We start from the raw sequence: 11018 nt of genomic DNA, 5'->3' as shown, positions 1-11018 counted from the left end.
GATGATCATTTCGTTTTCAAGTTATTTCTTTGCCTTCTTCTCCCTGAAGCATCATCAATAATATTAATGTCATTAATGTCAAAACAACAAACGTCAAATCAGGAAAATCATTTTAAAAATTTGGTGGCTATTTCTTCTCTACATCTCCCATCTTTCCTTGGAAAATAGAATTTGTGTGTGTGTCTATGTGTGTCTGTGTGTGTGTGTGTGTGTGTGTGTGCGTGTGTGTGTGTGTTTCTCGGGTTGAGGAAAGCGGTTATTGAATTCTAAGTAAGAAAACAAAAGAAAAGAGGATTTTGTGAGTGGGGTGCCCACTTTTGTAATCCCTTCTGCTGCAGAGTATTCCCTTTCTAATGTGGTGTGTGTGTGTGTGTGTGTGTGTGTGTGTGTGTGTGTGTTGTTTTTAATCATCTCTCTCTCTTCCCCCATCATCTTCTTTCACCTCTTTCCTGAGAGGCTGGGGGTGAGGGTCGGGGGTTAATGGGCTAAGGGGAAGGGGCAGAGAGGGACTAGTGCAGAGTCAAGAGTTTCCTCCAGGGCTTGGTCTCGGAGCGCGACCGCGCGCAGAGGGCTGCTGGGGAGCAGCGCCCGCAGGTCTGTGCGGGGTGGGCCGCCAGGCGCTGTGCACGGCCCCGCAGGCAGGGGCTCGGCGAGGCGGGCGAGCCCGAGCTCAGCCCGAGGGCTGCTACGGGGCGCGGCCGCGATCCGCGCAGCTCGACTTGGCTGCGTCTTTGAGCCGCGGCCCCCTGCGCCCTCCTCTTCGGTCCCTTGCGCCAGGAAACGCAGCTGGTGCTCACGGGTCTCTGCGGACCCCTTGCCGTCCACCTTTGACCCAGTCTCCCAACCCACTCCCCCCCTCCCTCCTCCATTCCGCCGTCCCTAAACTCTGCACAAACCCGCCGCAGCCCTCACGGAACGCTGGCTGCCTTTTATTTCAAAGTGAAACAAGCAGAGGGTTCCCCGCCACACGGAGAACTTTCCCTACACCCTCTTCTGCACTTCCCAAAGAGACCCCAGCCGAGCCAAGTCCACTGCAGAGCACTCGGACACTGACACTGAGCGCCGAGTTGGTGGAGAACCAAAACGAGCTACCAGGTGGTTAGGTGTTGAGTGGTGGAGGCAAGGAGTGATTAACATTGGGACAAAAGGTAATTTCCACTTCTAGACTTTTTCCTTAGCGCATTTTATTTCCCAAATCTACACCAAAGACACTCCGGGCATCAGAGTCTTATCTAGTGAGTTTTCAGCGGTCTGTTCTTCCCTACCTTTGCCCTCCTCCTCCCCATTTCACTAATTAATACCCCACCTGCTTCCCCAGGTCCTTTCAGCTTAAAACCAACTCTAGCCCCAGGGGAAAAGGTTCCCAGTCTTTTGACCACGCTTCCGGGTCTATAGATGAGCTCAGTTTGAAACGAGGTATTACAAGATTTCAGTGTTAGGAACCCTTTATGTCACCCCAGACACTTTCAGATCCTCAACCCCCCTCTTCCTTTCCTTTTTATTGGCTCTTCTACACCCAGGGACTATTTAACAAAGGAGTGTGTTAACTAACTTTTTTGTTTAACTCAGCAGCTCCTTCCAAAACACATTTAAACCTGGAATCAATGACTGTCGTGTTTGTGTGTGTGTGTGTGTGTGTGTGTGTGTGTGTGTGGACAGTGGGGGTGGGGGCGGTGAAGAGGGAGAGAGTGTTAGAGTTGGCTTTGGGGGTGATGTATGTTAGGGAGAGATATGAAGTTGAGTGTGGATGGAAAAGTGCAGGGCTTGTTTGAGCACATGTCACAAATACATTATATTTACAATGAAATAATTCAAGAGATAATGGTATGTGTATGTGTGTGTGGTGGAAGAAGCAAATCTCATTACTATGAACAAAGTGTATTATTTGAGAAATAACAAAAGGGGGGATTTATAATATGACATAACATGGAGAATTGACACTCTGATGGTGAAAGTGAGCTAAAGGAAATGAAATTCAAAAAGGGAGAGACATTTTGAGTGTGTATGTATGGATATAGTATTTGTGGGCAGTTAAATCCATCCCTGAGTCCCTCCCCTCCTCCAGCCTTGCTCTTATCTCCTTCATAGTCATCATCTTTTTTAATCATAAAATACCATCCTCCTGCTCCAGGATGTCTGTCCTTCCATATCCATGTGTATTTCTCTCTTCTTAAAAGTCCGTTTTTGGCTTTTACCATGGAGTAAACCTAGCCCCCCCCCCATGGGGGTATCCTTATGTAAAGTTAGACACAGGTAAAGAAAGGAATGGGGAAAGAGGGAGGAGTTATACAGGGTGTAAGGAAGGAAGAATTAAGGGAGAGCAGAGAGAGAAAGAGAAGTCAAAATGCCCTCTGGCCTTTTTGAGGTCAGAGCTCAGACAGTGCTGTGACCTCTTTTCCCTCTAGGCAACTAGTCCAATGTTTATAAACAAATCAGGCAGGACTCTCCTCAAACAATAGCAGTTCACTAACTTGACAAGCACTTTCACAGCTCTTATGCAAATTATGAGGACCCCTTCATCACCATCCTGCTCTCTCATATACACATTCACACAGCTCAAACCCAGGATCATAAGGACACCCCCCTCAAGCATACATGGATACATTTCCAGAAGAGTATCCAATGAAAATTTTACGTTCTGTCTGGGGAAGAACTCCAAGAGACAATCCAAATGGGAAAAGATAGACAAGTAGAAAAAAAGATAAGAAAGAACTGAAATTTCATTGAACAGAAGATAAAGTTGTGATCTTTTTTTAACTTAAAAGAATGTATATCTAGTCAACAAAATACTGTATAGACATTGTACTAAACCCCACTCACCAAATAAAATCATTTTAAAATAGGACATTGCATTCATCCAAACATCCACATTTCAAAGATAAACGAACAGATATTTCTAGTTAAATAAAAGCCACCACCATTGTATGTAATGTCCCTACATATCTGACACAAAAGCAACGTTAAATCCTACAGTAAACAGTCCATCTGATATAAGTTACGAAAAATGTATAATTAAATCCACCTTTAATTACAAAAGACAGCTAGCAGTAACTAAATTAGTCAAAGATTTTCAAACAAAATATTGTTTGTCAAGGTCCATACAAGATAGCTTTACATTAAATGATCACCAAAACTCCATTTCAGAAAGAAATTACAAGATAGGAAAGAAAAAGGTGAAAGCAAAAACAATGCATTAAATTATGTTCTAACTTTTGCTTTTTAAATGATTATCACTGAAAGTCTAAGAGAAAAAGGTTAAAGAAAATATACCTCATAGCAAAAAGATCATCTCCTTTTCTTCTTTGTCTATCAGTGCCCTCTTAAAGCATATGGAAAATGTTTTCAAAATGCCCAGATTTGGCACATTGTCATTGCAAAGAGAGGAGCGCAGTGATGCTGTTAGAGAAAATGTGAAATAAATTCAGGATTGGGTGCTGCCTCCTTCAATGCGGATTTATCTAAGTTTAATTTAATATTCTGCAATCACTGAATGATCGCATATAATTCACCAAGATTTTAAAGGGCTTTATTTAAATACCTCGAGCAACAAGAGAATGAAATTTAAACTATTTCAGCCATTGCTTATATTTTGTGTGTATTTTCCTATTAGGAGAACTTTAAGTGGCAACTTCTAATAATAAAAGGGAAAACGATTGTGGAATTCAAGTTTGCCTGTTGACATAACAGAAAGAGAAATCCATTTAATAATGAAGTTAATGTGCTTTATTGAGGAAATCTTGTGTAAATTCTAAAATCTACATTTAAGTTCATTCCACATAAACGCAATTCACTAAATAAACAACTTTTATATTGATCTAACATTTTTTATGAAGAGGCTTTCAGTGCATAAGTATTAAAATTATACTTGGCATATGTGAAATTCTAGAAAACGGGAAGGCTTCTTGCCATATTAAGCAGAGTAGGACTCAGAGCCAATTTTTGAAGTTCCAAAGAGAATCAACAAAATCTTGAACTTCATTTTCTATCTTTCTCTGTATTTTATTGTTGATGGATCCCAATATAAAAACAATACATTTTCAAAATATAATTTGTTACAGACAAAAAGTGGGTATAACAAATGACATTGGAGAAACAGGTCAAGATATACTAGAGACAACTTTTGGGCATAATATGATTTTTCCTTGCATCAAAACTGTCATAATATTCTGATAATATTTTAATAATAATATTCTGCCACCATTGCCTAATGAAGAACTTTCAAGCACATAGAACTGAAACTTGGTAATAGTTTAAATAGCTACCTAAATGCTAAGTTATTGGTATTCTTAAATACCTTTGGTCAATTCATTTCACATTGCCTTTGACACATGGTGAAATCTTTATAGTAGTAAACATATGAAGAAATGTAATACTATGATTTTAACTTAAAATGCATATTTTAATCTGCTGTCTCCTAGAGCCAAATCTGTAAATTTAAATTCTTTTAAAGGAGAAGTAAAATGAAGAATATTTTCATACATTTTAGCTTTTGTAAGAATAAGGGAACACAGGAAATATGTTAGCTATTAAAACCTTACTGTACTATTTAATGGCAGGTCTTCAGGAAAATCTTAGATACCTTAGGATCTGTAATATTATTTGTGTATGTGTATATATAGTATGATAGCCATGGACACATATAGATATTGTCTAAATGAAGTATTTCTAATTCTAAAAATTACACTAGATGAGGTTAATAAGTTAATACCTTTAAACCAGAACAAATATTCAGGTATTTTAATAGATCATCTGAGTTTTTTAGAATTTTTAGAAAATTATTGTTTATCATAAACTTGCCATTTATCGATTATTTGAAAATTAAATCAATTTTTGCATTTTGTATTTATTTTTAATCATCAATTAATTTTATTGTCTACCTTTTATACAAGATAGTGAGCCTTTTTTTAAATAGAGATCCTGCATGCTACACACATGTTGCTGGTTAGCTGCACATTCTAATCTTTACATGTAGAGCTATTTTCCATACCTTTAGTGCTTTTAATATGTATGCTGTTGGAGGAAATTTCTCTTTTTTTGGCTAATGAATAAAACAGTGGGAATTAAGTGTAGTTTAAATGCTACATTTAAAAAAAATAAATGCAAGAATGCCTTGCTCATTCTCAGCAGGATGGATACCATCTCCATAGAGTTCATTCTTGACCTTACCTGAGTAAGTACTTTAACTTAAAGTATGAGACGCATAGGAAGACAGTTAATAACCTTTTTTCATCCTCGTGCACTATCAATCATGGCTGTCACCAGTCTGCTGAATCAAAGCAAAAGTGTTCTTCACAGATGACTGATTAGAAACGCAAAATCACAAGATCCATCTTCATGGTCACTTTTATTATAGTCATTTTTAAACTGACAGCAACCTGCTCAGTTTCAGCACACTGAGCATCACAAATAGTGTCACTTAATGCAGTTAAGCATGAGAAGAGTTTGGCTGGATTATACTTAAAAATAATTAGGCCCTCAACCCTTTGTGGAGCCAGAAAAAGTATCCCTCCTCTCTCTGTAACTTGCTCTGATTCCACCGAGTCATTAGTTCACCATTTTGATGGGAGGCAGCTGTAGGGATAGTCATCCTGGTTAATTAACTAAGAATTAGGAAATGAGTATGTCTACTTGAGAGTAACAGATAACTTTTGTCATCTGTTTTCTCTCAACTTCATAACAACCATACTACTATCCTTGCAGTTTAAATAGGGATCATTATACACACACACACACACATACACACATATGTCTATACATGTATAAATTAAAGGTTTCAGGAATCTACATAGTCAGGTATTAGTAAATGGTACTATGAGGTGCTTTTTTCCCTGGAAGGCACTGAATAACATCACTTGAATGCTATAGCACTGACATTACTGAGGTTATAACTATTTAAATGCATAGTCTTAAAGGCAACCAAGACATTAACTGTTAGGGAGTTATATAAAATCTTGACATGTAGCCCTTTGTAATTTCCTCTTCATTTCTAGAATATTGAAAAAAGTGACAAATTTGAAAGCCACCAATTAGATATACATAAAAATTAGACGAGTTTTTTTCAATTATTTCTGAATCAAATGATAAGGAACTTTGTCTTTGTTTAGAGACTTGATCTTTATGATTAAAAAATATGACACTTTCATGTTTATTTCATGGCATTTAATAAACCTTTTAGAATATTTCATAATATAATAAGGTATAACAATACAACTATTTACATGAAAAGTTTTATTGGAAAATCTTTAAACAATGTTGTAATGTTTATCTCTATTTTATAAAAACGTTAGTTCATAATTTTAAACCCCAATGGACTTAAATTCTAATTTAGTAATTTTAATCAAAGTGTCTGAATTTAAATATACATGCAGCTGTTTTCCTTTTATCTTCAAAATGCATTTTTTAGTGGCTGTGCACACACACATATAGTTTGAAAGAGAAAAAGAGAGAGAGAAGTATAAAAATTGTCATTGACATTTCTATATATAATAACATAATACCTTTATACTCATTTTCAAAGATGTTAATATCTGGTCTTTAATACCTTTCCTTCTTTTCTACACACACACATTCACACACATGCACGCACACAAACACCCTTACTGTTTATTCTAAATTATGTATAGGTATATTGTCTTTCCACAGATGGTAATAGATGCATAAAGTTACTCTAAGGACAAGAGACCTAATATTAATTTCCCTAATGTCTACTTATGTGTATTTTTCTATAAATATAAGAATAGTAAATAAAGCATTATGAAATAAATCTCAATTAACTATATAGCTTGATTATATATCTTAAGTTAAATATAGTTGTCTTAGAATTTGGTTAGATATATTGTCAGGTGATGTTTACAAATATTTCTACGTTATTAAAATTAAAAACGATAATACTACCATTGTTTAATGTATAACACTAGGATTAAACTGAAAATGTTTACACATTTTAGTAGTCACACAATGACATGGATGACATATAATAATAAGTTTAATGTGTTCCTTGTGAGCTTATTTTAACAATAAAAACAGAATGTCATCTGACAAAAGATCATGTGCATGAATGTGTGTGTGTGTGTTTAGGTTGAATATGTTAAATCATGGCTTAAAAATTATATCTTATAGAATTTAATATTATTTTTAAAGTTAATTTTTGCTCTGTAATAATCTTTCTGACTAGATTATACTCATCTTAATGTTTGCAGAAAGATTTATTTGAAACCTTTGGATTTACTGTAGAATTTTTGCTACTAAAACTAATGCAGTGAAACGATATGCATTTTATGGTAATCAATTCAAGTGGTCACTCTAGATCCCTAACGTTAATCAAATTCAAAATTATGTTTTCTTCATGGATGGGTCTTAGTATATTGAAAAAAAACAAAAATAATTTTCTTTTATATTTTGATCAAAATAAAACAATTTAAAAAATTAGTCCTTTAGAAATTTACCATGGAACATCATTGTTGAAGGAGTTTATGCTTTGGCATAATTTGAAACCAAAACTTACTTGCACTTAGAATATAATTGTTAATTTAGGAAGTATTTTTGGGAAAATATCATCATCTTCAGTTATTTACCTGAAATATTTACTTTTTTTTCTGATTAGCTTCAAACAAAAACCTATCCTAGTTTCCTAATTTGTGTCCATTGTTTGTGCTTATGTTTTTTTTCATAGGGAATGTTCATGTTTAAGTCAATAGATAAAACATACAATTTTTCTTATTATAAAAATATCAGATAATAATGGACTATCATGAAACGCATAATTTAGCTGGTAGAGATTACTTATATACAGACATGTTAATCAAAGATGATTTTAAATTGAAAAAGCCTAAGGTTTCTGCGTTTCAACTTGGACTGGATTGTTTATTTCTGCATCACTTGTAATATTTACATACATGCACACATGTAAAAATTATATTTAATACTATCATAATTACATTATTGATCTCTTTCTAATGATAAAATGCTGTTGCACACACAAATATTACAATTTTCTTTGCCATACTTGCTTTCGTGCAGTCTGAATATGCAGTTATAGCATTTTTCTCTTTCCTGGAGTGTGATTTTCCCTTGGTACCTGAATTGTTCTTTGTTGAATGTTTGTGGGATAAAAAAAAAGAGCCTGTTATATGAGTGTCAGTTTGCAATAAACGTGTGAGAAGATGTACGGTAAGGATAGACTGGCCATCTTTTAGCGTGTCTTTTCTACCTGGGCTTCAGAGCTTCAGCTCCTAACTAGTGATATTTAAAGGGAAAATAAAAGAATGTAAAGGTCACACAGAAATCACCTTTAACCTTCCATAGTCAAAAAGAGAAATCTTGAGATATGTACAATAATTTGTTATGCAATTTTAATTGCTACCATTATCTTCTATTATTTACTATCACCTTCTGTTTAATATAGTAATTTTGTTCAGCTCTTACCTTTAATTAAAATGTGAGATTATACAGCCCTGAAAAGTCTCCAAAACTGAAATTATGTTTTCTGATATTTATATACCTCAAATCTTTTCTTCAACTCAGCCACTACACTCATAAGATACATTTTATTGTAAAGGACTGTTTTGATCAGTATGCTTTATTCTTACCTATTTCATTTTACAAAAAAAAAAAAATGGAAGCAGATTTAATGACCACTTTTCTAAGTGCACTCTGAGAAGTTAGTGATGTTTCCAAGTAAAAATCAGGATAAAATGATAGATATAAAGATTTTTTATTTGATAGCTCAAGTTTTTATATGTAAACCTTCACTTATGTATTACACAACCACTGAAGAATTTTAATGTATTGCAGTTTATTTTGCAATATTTGCACAAACATATAGAGCAGTATTATGTTGCTTAGTTATTTCATTATATTGTATTTCACATTTAAATTTTCATTTGAATTTCCCTGTTTTCAACATTTGGATGTCATCTCATTAGCTATCATAAACCAGTAGTTTAAGGAGGAGTGATTCTGAAATGTAAACACTCCCTCTAGAATTTTACAGCATTGCTATAGAAGAGAAAGAGGGGCTAGCATTACTTTACCCCAAACATATCCCTGTTATGATTTTAAAAAAAGATCAGATGCTATGGCAATTTTTTTTCATATGTGATCTTTCTTTAGAATTATTTTCAAAGTCAACTGTTCTTAGAACTTATTTTCATCTCCAAAAAGCATTAAGTTTTTGCTTCTTTGTAAAATATTTCTTCATAGCATATCTTAGTTTAATTTATTTTTAGCTAAAGAAACACCCAAGCTCAATCTGGAGACCTCCTTCCAACATAATTTAGCTGGACCTTTTCTTAGTAAAGGTTTTCTGGTTTTCATTTTCACTTCATATTCTCAAATAAAAGATCCTTTGTTGTCTACCATTTGATTGGACTTAATGAAAAACACTCCATTTTAACTTAACAGTATTTCCTTTTGAATTTATTATATTTAAGACCACTGTCAAAAATCAAACATTTAATCTCAGGTTTTTATATTTCAAAATATATTACTATCACATGGCTCAGTGAGGTGATGTAAAAAGTGCACTGAAAAGATTTCAAAAAGAAAAGCAAAAACGAAAAACCCAGCTTCATTTTAATATGAAACTAAATACTATGGCTAATGTGCAGATTGGGTACGGCAGCTCACTGTAAAGACTAACATGTGACAGGGTGCCAACAGCGGAATTGTGCAGTATTGACTAAATGAGGTTCACTGATTTGTATTGAGGCTAATATCTTCTTTAAACAATTCCCTGTGAATTGTGCGTATAAAGTCATTGGAAGCTATTTCTCAGGACAGCCTCACTGGCTAGCTACCTGCTGGAGTGAGGAGGATAATCAATAGGAAGAAATAGAGCTGAGCATGAGCCTGCGAAGCTGTGGAGCAGTTAATGCTGATAAAAGTAGATGATGTCAATATTTGGGAATAGCACAACTCTAGGATAATAGACAAAAGAGAAGTGCATATGTTGTAAGGGGTTCAAATGGGTACAAAATTAAGCCTTAAGTGGCAGATGATGCCCTAGGCTGCAAAAGACATTGTTTATTACAGGTATTGTTAAATTTCTACTGAGATCCAAACATAGGCAACATGTTATAAGAAAAAGATAGTGAACTTGTATCAGAAGCTTAAATGCTCCTTTTCATTTCCATGGTCAGTAGATTTTTGCTGCTGATCAGCATAGAAGAGACAGTCTTCAAAACATTTGGCACATATATTTTTACATGTCTCATTAGGAAATTACTTTTTAAAAATTCTCTAAACTGCTCCCAAGATATACTGAAAATAAAATAACATATGAAAGAGAAAATGAAAATAGGCTGTCAGTCAAAGGGTAACACTAAAGACATAAACAAACTTCCCTGCCTTTGCATATATTTGTGATTATAACAGACACCTTATTTTTTAAAGATAGTAGACTTATTGGAAGTGAGGTAATGGTATACTTTTACTAATTTAATACTGAAAATCAGTTTTCCTCTTGCTGTCAGGCGATGAAATTTTGTTCTTCTGTGCTGATCTTTCTGTTGATGTATTATGACACAGTCTGTCAACATAAACAGATATGTGAAAGGAGATTGGGTGACTGAGAGGTACAACCTGCATAGAGCTCTTCTTGAATTTTAAGCATTTTATCATGTTTGGGTACAACAAGTAAGATTGTGCTTTCTTTAAAATGTTGTTATTTTTATATAATTTAAGCCTAAGCAAAACAGGTGGACCATGACAAGGCTCTAACACCAAACGAGTGAGCCAATTCCAAAACATGCATTTCAGAATATTTTCTATAAAGTTCTCTCACAACATAAGTTGAAGCTTCGAAAAAAAAAAAAAAAGACACCACTTGCAAAGAATAAAAGTTTCTCAACAAATAGGAGAAATAAATTCATGCACATGTGATTATTAAACATAGTCATTTTCTCCCAAATTAAACAATTCCACAACTGTTACATGCTTTTATTGTCACAGATGTTTTTATTGTTTGGTGTTAGATATCTGGATTATATCAAACACATGATTCCAAGGTTAGGTAAAAT

Source organism: Callospermophilus lateralis, unplaced genomic scaffold (assembly GCF_048772815.1).
Source record: "Callospermophilus lateralis isolate mCalLat2 unplaced genomic scaffold, mCalLat2.hap1 Scaffold_82, whole genome shotgun sequence".
NCBI lineage: Eukaryota > Metazoa > Chordata > Mammalia > Rodentia > Sciuridae > Callospermophilus > Callospermophilus lateralis.
The sequence above is the reverse complement of the archived record's forward strand: the minus strand, read 5'-3'. Positions refer to the sequence as shown.